An 11,936-nucleotide genomic window follows, 5' to 3' on the forward strand; every position below is an offset into this window, starting at 1 on the left:
AAAAAGAGAAAAAAAAAAAAAAAAAAAAAAAAAAAGAGAAAAAAAAAAGAAAAAAAAAAAAAAAAAAAGAAAAAAAAAAAAAGAGAAAAGGTTTTTTGAACTAGCTGTAGTATTTTTCAACTTATTTCAGAGCATAGTAAATAATTTTTTTTTAGAATGTAAGTTGATAAAATTATATATGATAGAAATATGACACTCTTACAACAATTCATATAATTCAGACAACGTTAATTTATTTATCTATTTCTAACCATCATATCATTTATTATACTTTAAATTTATCTTTCCTTTTGTTGTAAATAACATTTATGTTGTATTTTAAATTTTTAATTAAATTAAAAATATCCAGCATAATGTAAAAGATATTTGTTAATTTTTCCCAAAAGGAAAATTTAATATATATATATATATATATATATATTCAATAGTAGCTTGACCAAAAAGATCAGTAGAACTAATTAAATTTTGTCGAAAATAAGAAACGTAGCTTCACTGTCCATTATTATTAGCCAAATGCATGTTAACTGGTGAGGACATTTATTAAAAAAGTAAAATGAAAATAATTTTCATTGAAATGTATAAAATTATGTTGTTTATGATTTTTTAAAAAATTTTATTGTTCACTATATTTTTCATTTGAATTTCTTAAAATTTCGTAATTTTCAGCATGAGATAGTTTCTGTATGAGGACCCAGTAGGATCAATATTTTTGTTTTCTTTCAAACATAAAGTATCGCAGGTAGTTTGGAGTAACAGGTTCTCCATTGATAGCGGGCACTGCTTGACTAGTAGTTGTAGCTAGTGACCAAACCTAATTCGTCATTATCATAGCCATCATACAAACCTAGCTCACACTGTTCACTTGCATCGATATGATCTTGTCTAACTATCACACCATAAAACACTAAGTCTATCGATCAATCAATGTAATCTTATTTTAGTTTAATTGGAAGTTTTAAATTTGAATCTTAAATATATAATTATATTAAATATTTATACAAAAAATTATCATCTATAATAATTCTATTTCTATTGAACAAGTAGATTATCTTTAATAAAAAAAAATACTTCTGATTTAAAGATAAAAACTATAACACAACATCAATTTTTACATTGCCAATTAACTAAAAATAATTCTGATTTCTATCAGTGAATGCATGAACTATTTGACATACGGTTCTATCTTCATTAAATTGATCTAATATTGTAACAAAAACAAATTGATCTAATATCGTATCTAGTTACTTTTGTTTTCTATATATTTATTTTTATCTTTTATGAATATGCATTTAAAAAACCAATTCTTTATAAAAGAGACACAAAATTATCTCATTTTTATTGTCATAAATTTGAATTATATATTATTGTATTTTATAATTTATCATTCATATCATTTCATGCTTCTTTTTTTATCTTCTCATTTCTTTTTGAATTATAAAAAGCTCTACACAAAAGTGTTAAGTGTAATCAAAATTTTCCAAAGCATTTTCATGTCATGTAGGTTAAATCAAACTTCTGTAAAAAAAAAAAAACTAAACTATTGTTCTTTGTTTTCCACTCTTTTGATTCGTATCGAAAAGTCCACCTTCTATAAAATATCCCTTTTATCACTAAGAAAAGAATAAAATTGTCCTCTTGAAGAATACGCTATAAATACCCTCATTAACTAGCCATAAAGCATCACAACAATCCTCAAAGTATATGCAAAAGCACAACCAAACTTCCAAACTCCCAAGCTAGAGTTTTGGCTTATTATCCCAACGATCTTCTTCTGCTTGAGCCATGGCCCTTAACATTAGCTCGAGATTTTTGACAATAGTTGCCCTTGCATTTCTAGTCATAATGCAAGGAACTCTTGTAAGTTTTTAAAGCCAATCAACTTCTTAATTAAATACTCATTTACGGCTTCCAGCATATTCTATCCATGTTTGATTTAATTTACAATTTTCTGACAGAAAGCTGTAAGAAAAGAATGACTACTTTTTTAATATCGTCAACCAAATACGAATTTGATTTCCATCCCAAGATTGTACATTCAAACTTGATCCTTGTATATTGCATAGAAAAAGGGTGTTAGTCATTGAAAAGTCTGGATTTTTTAAAGGGATGTAACTCCTAATTGATTAAAAATGGGATTGGAATTATATATAGTTTTGTTTTCTCATCAGTAGTAGATTGGAGTTATACCTCAATAAAATATCTTGATATTTAATGAAAATACTTATTATAAAGATTACCAAGATTAAATTCTAATTTTGACTAAAGAACACTGTCAAAATATCTTAAATATTATATTTAAGTTTTATCATTTAAAAATAAAAGTTTAATGTCAATATACTAACCATATAAAATAATTTTATATAATCATTTAATCATAAATTATCATCTGAATTATTTTAAAATAATTAATAAAAAATGTATTATATATAATAAATTGTACTTAAATAATTGTATAAATTTTTTTACATAATCATTTTTCTCTAAAAAAATAATTAATTACAACCACATTTAAGTTAAGTCCGTGGGTAAATTTTACATCGTACCCTTTACATATTTCTTTCATTCAAGGAAGTTAAACGTAGATCCATATTTCAAATTTCTATAGAGCACGAGAATTTTTTGCACCAACCCAAGACAAACGTGTTTGCATATTATTGGTGGAAATGTTAATTTAAAAAAAAAAATCTTTGACGGAGTTCAAAAGTGTTGCATACACGTACAAATTCTTAACAACAAGAATTTCCCTTTAAAAATATGTTCTTAGCATGTGAAGAGAACAGGGGAAGAAGCTTACACGTGCAGGACTTCGGCTGAAAAACAAATTAAGGGGCATACTGAAAGTGAGAAATGCATCAAGGCTTGTTGGTTGGACAGAAAATCCTTTGGAATCTCATCAATTCTCTTATGGAAAGTGGTTTCACACAAAACCTTTGCTTCCCTCAGTGCTACAAAAGCTGCTTCGACCTTGCTGCTGGTGAAGGGTAATTTATTTTCACAATTTAAATTGTTTGTTATAAAATCCAAGATATAATTTTATATATGCAAAAATATTTATTCATTGAACTTCAATAATATAAATTAGACATTTATCTAGTATAATTTATATTAGACATAATAAATAAGACATTTATCTTGTGAAATGTAAAAATAGTATTTTCAATAATATAATTAGACCTTTATTATGATTTTCCATAATATAAATTAGACATATATAATATAATTTATATATGTTTCAAATTGTGGACCACATCATATAATGCACAAAACGGCACGCCATCGGCCATTACTGTCTTTATTCGAATTATTCTTTATTCTGTCTCTATCTTTACTCAATAGATTTAAAGGGAATTATGAAGGATGAGAGGGACTTTACTACTTTAGGATAGTAGTGAGTTTAGAAATGAATGATTTAATTAATGTGAGATTTGAGTAGTGGGAAGAGTCTAGAAAATGTGACATTTTGAATTTGTTTAATTATTTCTTTAATTCTTATTTAGTTCTCATAAAAAAAATAGTTTGAGATGAAAAAAAATATACAAAACCAAACCGATCATAATTCATTTGTTCAGAATTGGCCAAGGTTTAGTTTTCAGAGAAAACGCTGGGGATTGTACAAGATAATAAAAAAACAGCTGCCAAATTTGTTTCCAACAATGATCCACCTTAGACGTCGTCTCTTTTACAGAGTGATCTTTAAAAATGAAATTTTGTATTCATCTTTGCCTGTTGAATGTTTCTTCTTGCACAGTGGTCTTTAAATAATTTGAAACTTCATAAACAATTGCTGCTACACAGTGGTCTTTAAATAATTTGAATCCGTGTTGAATTTTGAATTCATCTTTGCGTGTTGAATGTTTCCTCTTGGTTGTTACACAGAAAGTAAGGTAAAATGAAAAGAAAGTTTAAAAAGCACAAATCCGCGTGAGCCTCACTAATTAAAGTTAAAGTTAAAGTTGGACAAAATAAAAGAAACAAAAAAAGAGTAAAAGAAATAAATGGCAACAATCAGGTGGCCAGCGGTTTGTCTAGGAGTCAATTTTGTTTTCATTTCTTTTATTTTGAATAATTAAAATTTGATAGTTTAAAATTAATTATGGGTTCAAACCACATGTAATAAAATGTTTGAATTTTATAAGGCAAGACTTTTTGTTGTTTACTTAACATGTACAGGTTTAACGAAAGGATTGATTTGAATAATAGTTAAAATTTGAAGATTAATTAAGCCAAATTTAATTACCTTTGATTATAAAAATCATTAATATTTTCTTAAAATAAAAATTTCATTGATTTAAGCAATTCTATACGGTAAACTAAAATAAAAAAATGTTTCTTGTTTTAGCATTTGACACAAGAATAAATTATATTTCTTTGTAGATTGTTTAAGTTATCGTATGGATTTTTTTTAGAATATTATATTAAACATGAGTATTCTCATGATTATTTAAATTTGACACTTGCAATTATTTAAAAAGTAAAATGAAAATTAAAATTATGTTTCTCCTCTTATTTAAGTTGATAACTTGTAAAAAACATAAAATATGATACTGATTTTTTTTGAGAAAAAAAGTTAATATTCTTTTTATGTCTTTTATATAAATAATTAATTTTTATATGATAAATAAAATAATATTCAAGTTCGAATACAATTAGAAATACATGACACAATAACTTTTCCAATTGATGATAATTAAATTTAGTCTTTTTTTCCTATATAAGAGAATATTATTTTGTGAACTGAAAAATTGATTAAAATTAAATAATTAGATTGGAACGAAATAATTTTTTTATAGATTTTTTAATAGAAATAGTCTTTAAAGCACACCCTTTTCCTATAATTGATGTATTCCTCAATTAATTGAGTTAGATATTTCAATAAGTTGTATATTTATTTTTCTCTTCTATCAGTATTCTTAAACTATCACCATAAATGAAATTTAGACAAAAACTTTAATATATGAAGACTTGTGGTCTAACAATAAATAGCTAGGACCATAATTTTATAATTTAAAAAACATGCCACACTTCTTTGTAGATCTTCTAATTTACTTTTTAAGTTAAATATGATCTACAATACATGGAGAAATTTGGAACAAGACTTATAAAAGGAAAAACTATGATCTCAATAATTATGATAGACCAAGCTAAACAAGCAATTTAAACTTCTTTGTATCTCACTAATAAATTTTTAATAAAAAGAAAATAATATTATGATTAAAAAACAATTAGAAATAGACAACACAACAATCATTAATGACAATGAAGATTAATTAGTCTTTTCACATATAAGAAGAATATTATTTTGTGAATTGAAAAATTGATCAAAATTAAATAGCTAGCTTAGAACAAAATAATTTTTTTATAGATTTTTTTAACCAAAATTATCTTTAAAGTAAACACTTTTCCTATAATTGATTTATTCATCAATTATATTTTTTTTCCTTGCTTTACTTAACTCGCAACATTTGTTTGATATAAAAGTAATGCAGTGATCTATGGTTCAAGTTGAAGAAGTCAGACCTTAACATCATGGCTGGACTTTGTGGAGTGTCCAAAGGTTCAAGATGAAAAAATGGAAAACCTTGAGATTAACTTGATGGTGTGAGCTATGATTTAGAAGACAATTTTCTTTTACATTATTTTTAGTTTGAATATTGAAAATTTGATAATTTAATATTAATCATGGTTGGGATTTGATGAAATAGAAGACTTGATTTTTTTCTTAAAAAAATTTGGACTTTTGTACGCAACAAAAGTTTAACGAAAGGATTGATTAAATAAAAGTTAAAATTTGAATTTTAATGACACCAAATTTTCATTTAAGCAGATTATAGTGTAAATTAAAATAAAATGATTCTTACTTATTTTTGTAAAAAAAATAAAAAACTGTACCAAAAAGAATGTTTCTTATGTTAGTATTCAGCACAAGAATAAATCATATTTCTTTGTTATTAATTTTGATTTTTTTTATGAATTTAGTGTATATAGGAATTTTAAAAAGGGAGATTGATACAGTAAATACAAAAAATTTCGTATTCTAAGAATTAATTCGGGAGAATTGGATAATTAAGTCGATAATTTAGAATTAGGCACAATAACAAAAAAAGGTAAAAAAACAATGAAAGTGAAGAAAAAACAGGCAGGGCAGCAGTATAAATAATAGAAGTTTGATTATTAATATGCAGAAGCAAGAAGTAGACTTGTTTCAGCTCTAAAAAAAAACACTTGTTTCGATCAGCTCTAAAAAAAAACACTCGTTTTCTATATTTGCGTTGCATGATCATGAATTCCTCCTCCATTTATATTCTTGTCTTTGTCCAGCTTTGGTTGTTGAGCTTACCATGCAGAGAGAGTGTGTGCATCCCAAGTGAGCGTGAGACACTTTTGAAGTTTAAGAATAATCTCATAGATCCTTCAAATAGGCTTTGGTCTTGGAATCATAATCATACCAACTGTTGCCACTGGTATGGAGTCCTCTGCCACAACATCACTTCCCATCTTCTTCAGCTTCACCTCAACTCTTCAGATTCTGCTTTCTATCATGCTATGGCTACGGTAGTTTCTATGATATGAAGCTTATAGGAGATGGAGCTTTGGTGGAGAGATAAGTCCTTGTTTGGCTGATTTAAAGCATTTGAATTACTTGGACTTGAGCGGCAATACATTTCTTGGAGAAGGTATGTCAATTCCTTCTTTCCTTGGGACAATGACTTCCTTGACTCACCTTAACCTCTCTGCTACTGGATTCTATGGGAAGATTCCTCCTCAGATTGGGAATCTCTCAAATTTGGTGTATCTTGACCTGAGTTCAGATGTTGCCAACGGAACAGTACCCTCTCAGATCGGGAATCTCTCTAAGCTTCGATATCTTGACTTGAGCCACAATTATTTTGAAGGTATGGCAATTCCTTCTTTCCTTTGTGCAATGACCTCCTTGACTCACCTCGACCTCTCTCTTACTGGATTCATGGGGAAGATTCCATCTCAGATTGGGAATCTCTCCAATTTGGTCTACCTTGACCTCGGAGGTTATTTTGATCTCGAACCTCTGTTAGCTGAAAATGTAGAATGGGTATCAAGTATGTGGAAGCTTGAATATCTTGATTTGAGTTATGCAAACCTATCCAAAGCATTTCATTGGCTACACACTCTCCAATCTCTTCCTTCTTTGACCCACCTATATTTGTCAGGATGCAAACTCCCTCACTACAATGAACCATCCTTGCTCAACTTCTCATCTCTGCAAACCCTCCATCTTTCCGTACTAGTTATTCCCCTGCCATTTCTTTTGTCCCCAAGTGGATATTCAAATTGAAGAAACTTGTTTCTCTTCAATTACTGGATAATGGCTTCCAAGGTCCGATTCCTGGTGGTATTCGAAACCTCACACTTCTTCAAAATCTTGACTTGTCTTTCAATTCATTCTCATCTTCTATACCTGATTGCTTATACGGTCTTCATCGTCTCAAGTTCCTCAACCTAATGGGCAACAACTTGCATGGGACTATTTCTGATGCCCTGGGAAATTTGACTTCTCTTGTTGAACTTGATTTATCACATAATCAACTTGAAGGAAACATTCCAACTTCTTTGGGTAATCTCTGCAACTTAAGGGTGATAGATTTATCATATCTCAAACTCAACCAACAGGTTAATGAACTTTTAGAAATTCTTGCTCCTTGTATTTCCCATGGAACTCACAAGACTTGCAGTTCAGAGTTCACGACTTTCAGGCAATCTGACAGATCATATTGGGGCATTTAAAAATATTGACACGTTACTTTTTTCCAACAACTCAATTGGTGGTGCTCTTCCTAGATCATTTGGAAAACTTTCATCATTAAGATATCTCGATCTCTCTATGAATAAATTCAGTGGAAATCCATTTGAAAGTCTTCGATCACTCTCTAAATTGTTATCTCTTCATATTGACGGCAATCTTTTTCACGGAGTTGTCAAGGAAGATGATCTTGCAAATCTTACAAGCTTGACGGAGATTCATGCATCAGGAAACAATTTCACTTTAACAGTGGGTCCCAATTGGATTCCTAATTTTCAACTTAACTATTTGGAAGTGACATCATGGCAGTTAGGTCCCAGCTTTCCATTGTGGATTCAGTCACAAAACCAACTTGAATATGTTGGACTATCTAACACGGGGATTTTCGATTCTATTCCCACACAGATGTGGGAAGCACTTTCTCAGGTTTTGTATTTAAACCTCTCTCGTAATCATATCCATGGTGAGATTGGGACTACATTAAAGAATCCAATATCTATCCCAACTATTGATCTAAGCTCAAATCACTTGTGTGGTAAATTACCCTATCTTTCAAGTGATGTGTTTCAGTTAGATCTTTCAAGCAATTCATTCTCTGAATCCATGAATGACTTTTTATGTAACGATCAGGACGAGCCAATGCGATTAGAATTTCTGAATCTTGCATCAAATAATTTGTCAGGAGAGATACCTGATTGCTGGATGAATTGGACACTTCTTGCGGATGTAAATTTACAAAGCAACCATTTTGTTGGGAACTTACCCCAATCCATGGGTTCCTTGGCAGAGCTGCAGTCTTTACAAATTCGTAACAACACACTCTCTGGAATATTTCCAACCAGTTTGAAGAAGAATAACCAATTGATATCCTTGGACCTTGGGGAAAATAATCTTTCAGGAACTATTCCAACATGGGTTGGAGAAAACCTCTTAAATGTGAAAATCCTCCGCCTTCGATCAAACAGTTTTGCCGGCCACATTCCAAATGAAATATGTCAGATGAGTCATCTTCAGGTTTTAGACCTTGCACAAAACAATCTGTCTGGCAATATACCGAGCTGTTTCAGTAACTTGAGTGCCATGACACTAAAGAACCAAAGTACAGATCCTCGTATCTATTCTCAAGCACAAGGTGGTAGGTATTACTCTTCCAGGCAAAGTATAGTTAGTGTGCTACTATGGCTGAAAGGAAGAGAGATGAGTACAGAAACATTCTGGGTTTGGTAACAAGCATTGATCTGTCAAGTAACAAGTTATTAGGGGAAATACCAAGAGAAATCACATATCTAAATGGATTGAATTTTTTAAACATGTCCCACAACCAATTGATTGGTCATATTCCACAAGGTATAGGTAATATGAGATCATTACAGTCCATTGATTTTTCGAGGAATCAACTTTCTGGTGAAATCCCTCCAACATTGCAAATTTGAGCTTTCTGAGCATGCTAGACTTGTCTTACAATCATTTGAAGGGAAATATTCCAACAGGAACTCAATTGCAAACCTTTGATGCCTCCAGCTTCATCGGCAACAATCTATGTGGTCCACCACTGCCCATAAACTGCAGCTCCAATGGGAAAACCCATAGTTATGAAGGAAGTGATGGGCATGGAGTAATTGGTTTTTTGTCAGTATGACAATTGGATTTATTGTGGGATTCTGGATAGTGATTGCTCCTTTGCTGATTTGTAGATCATGGCGGTATGCCTATTTTCATTTCCTTGATCATGTGTGGTTCAAACTTCAATCTTTTCGCTTAGGTAGTATCACTGTTTAGTGTTGCTTAGAATACTCCGAAGTTTTATTATTGGCAGTTGATCAATTTGTAGTCATTGCTATCTTCTTTTTTTTTTTTCAAATTTGAGAGCCTTATTTAAATTCTGTTTTTGGATGTAAAGAGGGAGAGTAGCTGAACGTAAAGAGGGGAAGGATAGGAGGTGTGGGGAAATGGAACTAAGGATAACCAAGTAATTTCAAATGCTTTGGTAGTTCAATAGCATTTTTGGTAGTGACAATATAGCCCATATATATATAAATGATTATATGTGTGATACAACAAAATCCAGGATAGATAAAACAACCCATACCAACTATACAAATTACAAGTTAATTATTATTTTTACATATTTTGATGCACATAAATAGCACCAACACAACAATGTTATATTTACTAATATATTTTTTAATATTAACTATTTTAATACAATTAATACTGTTATTTGAACAACATAGACATTATCTTCATTTTAGAAGGTAAAAAATAATAAAAAAGGTAAAAAATAATGAAAGTGAAGAAAAAAACAGGCAGGGCAGCAGTATAAATAATAGAAGTTTGATGATTTATATGCAAAACCATTTCAGAAAGATGTAAAAAATCAACTTAGTGCAATTTTTGTTGAACATGTTTGTATTTCGAAATTATATTTTAAAACGGAAAATTGAAAATTGACAATCACCCTAAGGCGACCTTAATTTTTAAATAAGTAAAAAGTATTGTATGTGTGGTGCACAGGGCAGAGATTAATATAAAGCCATGGCATATTTTGTTGGGAGGGTTGAAAGAAGGCACTACGAGGATACCATGGCTGAACAGAGAGCCTTATGCTTACTGGAAAGGTAATCCAGCTGTTGCTCAAACCAGACAAGATCTCATGAAATGCAATGTTTCTGAAAATCAAGATTGGAATGCTCGTTTATTTGCCCAGGTATCACACTTCTTATTAGCTTTGTTTGATTACACTTATTGAAAGTAGTTTTATTATTTGGATATGAAAAATTAATTTTGTATGTAATATTTCTCATAAGCAAAAGTTTCATTATATAAAATTGGCTTAAGCACATGGTGTGCAGAAACTAGAAATAACAGGCAAATTCAAGCAACACAATGGCCAGTATCAATATTGTATATAACATTATACACTTTTTTAACTTTTAATCTTTTATTCATACACAACTTAAAAGTACATTCAAAATCAAAGGAAATAACCTGTTATTGAACATTACTGATTTTTTACTTCTTGACAATATATTTTGTCTGTTAATTGACTCACAATAAAGCCACATATATAGCTTCCTTCTTGACAAATGAAAATTTTGTTCCAGGATTGGTTTCGAGAATCACAAGAGGGGTTCAACAAATCAGACTTGCCTAGTCAATGCACTAATAGGTATAACATTCAAACTGTCCATTCATGCTTCAGTTATAATTATATGTAATAATATATTTTTGTTATTGGATATATATGTTCAGTTTATCAATAAATAAATGTTTCAATTCAATCATGATCGTGCAGATATAAGGTGTACATTGAAGGTTCTGCTTGGTCAGTCAGTCAAAAATACATTCTGTCATGTGACTCTACCACTCTACGTGTACGACTACATGTTTCATCTCCTGAATTCATATGCTAAACTCTTCAGATACAAACCCTCCATAAGTGCTAATGCTACAGAACTATGTGTGGAGTCAATGGTTTGTGGAGCAGAAGGATCAGTAAAGAAATTTATGATGGAATCATTGGTCAAGGTTCCTGCAAATACCGACCCTTGCACCATGCCTGCCCCTTTTGATCCTCCAACTTTGTATGCAACATTACAGAGAAAGGAAAGCTCAATTCAACAAGTTGAGTCATGGGAGAAAAGTTATTGGGATAATCAAACCATAACATCTTAATGAATATTTGTTTTTCCATATTCAACTTAACTCATTCATTCTTAGACTATCTTGGAAGGATACAAGTAGAATCTAGATTATCTTGTACTTGGCTAAAGAAACCATATCATGCTTGACGAATTATCTGTTTTAGACTTTACGAGGAAAAAAAAATTAGTTTGTTAATTTTGTAAATATGAATACCAAAATGTAAAATTTGATATCAATTAAGTTAACTAATGAATCAAATTTGTAAAATTTGAAAATATGGAAACGAACCGAGCAATTGAAAAGTGGGATACCAAAATCAAATTGAAAAGTGGGATACCAAAATCATCCTCAAGTAGTGTACTTAAAAAAAATAATAAGATTTTAATTTCTATTACAACAAGTCGTTATTTCTTATTAGAGATAAAAGAATTTTAGGACTGAACAATAAGATTTGTGTAACAAGCATTTAGTTGTATGAGATTAAAGGCAAAATGCTCACAAAAATAAATCTCCA

The 11,936-nt window shown here is 30.0% G+C and overlaps 1 long non-coding RNA gene across 1 annotated transcript; it reads left to right on the forward strand.

Annotated features, from left to right (window-relative positions):
• Nucleotides 1–2,734: 2,734 nt before the first annotated feature.
• Nucleotides 2,735–11,672, forward strand: LOC100500651 (uncharacterized). The gene is made up of 4 exons (XR_001387282.3): nt 2,735–2,981; nt 10,292–10,484; nt 10,882–10,946; nt 11,073–11,672. It is a non-coding gene; the product is annotated as an uncharacterized lncRNA (long non-coding RNA).
• The last annotated feature ends 264 nt before the right edge of the window (nt 11,673–11,936 follow it).

This window comes from Glycine max, unplaced genomic scaffold (assembly GCF_000004515.6).
Source record: "Glycine max cultivar Williams 82 unplaced genomic scaffold, Glycine_max_v4.0 scaffold_164, whole genome shotgun sequence".
NCBI classification, from domain to species: domain Eukaryota; kingdom Viridiplantae; phylum Streptophyta; class Magnoliopsida; order Fabales; family Fabaceae; genus Glycine; species Glycine max.